The sequence below is a fragment of the Cyprinodon variegatus genome, unplaced genomic scaffold (assembly GCF_000732505.1).
Source record: "Cyprinodon variegatus isolate N-32 unplaced genomic scaffold, C_variegatus-1.0 Scaffold339, whole genome shotgun sequence".
NCBI classification, from domain to species: domain Eukaryota; kingdom Metazoa; phylum Chordata; class Actinopteri; order Cyprinodontiformes; family Cyprinodontidae; genus Cyprinodon; species Cyprinodon variegatus.
Window position 1 is genome coordinate 841,125 of NW_015150792.1, and position 1,117 is coordinate 842,241.

Sequence of the window (1,117 nt, forward strand, 5' to 3'; positions counted from 1 at the left end):
AGATATTTATTTCAATTAACATATGCTCAAAATGGGGTAGGAAGAAGTGAAAACCTATTAACTCCTACCCCTAAACACTTGAAAACTCTGCATTGTTCTTCCTCCAAACACAACAAGTTTGGTTTTTATCAAAAAGTGCTATTTTGGTTTCATCTGACCACATGATATTCTCCCAATCCTCTTCTGGATCATCTATGTGCTCTCTGGCAAACTTCAGACGGGCCTGGACATGTCCTGGTTTGATCAGAGGGACACGTCTGGCACTGCAGGATTTTAGTCCCTCCGGGTGTAGTGTGTTACTCATAATAGCCTTTGTTCCTTTGTTCCCAGCTCTCTGCAGGTCATTCATCAGGTCCCTCCTGTAGTTCTGGGATTTTTGCTCACGGTATGAGATCTTGCGTGGAGCCCCCAGATCGAGGGCGATTATCTGTGCTCTTGTATGTTTTCCATTTTCTTACAGTTGCTCCCACAGTTGATTTTTTTACACCAAGCTGCTCGCCTATTGGAGATTCACTCTTCCCTGGTGCAGGTCTACAAATTTCTTCCTGGTGTCCTTCGACAGCTCTTTGTTCTTAGCCATGGATGAGTTTGGAGTGTGACTGTTTGAGGCTGTGGACAGGTGTCTTTTATACAGAAAACAGGTTCAAACAGGTGCCAATAATACAGGTAAAGCCGGACTTACACTGTGTGATTCTTTTTTTTTGCCCTTTTCAGGCCGACTTTCCCGTTGTGCAAGAATTTTTAGATTGGGCTTTCAGCCTGATCGTGCATCATGTAGTGTACAGGGGGTAATGGTCTTTACGAGGTGGTCGTGAACCAAAAACAACCAAAAAAACCCTGTGAAAGTGAGCATCTTTACACAGTCATGCATATATAGAGCCATTTTTTCCTACGTCATGTTGTCAAAAAAGGTTCTGTTTAAGATGTTTTCTTCATTCTTCAGGTCGGGTGGCGATCAAGAAATTAGCTCTTAACAAAAAGCAGCCATCGGTGAAGTTCTGATAGGACTGCAGAACAAATGATTCTTTGGCATACGATGACGTTTGAATAACATCAAAATAAATTAAAAACAGCATTTGGTATTTACCAGGGCTATCTTTGTCTGATGTTAAAGGCT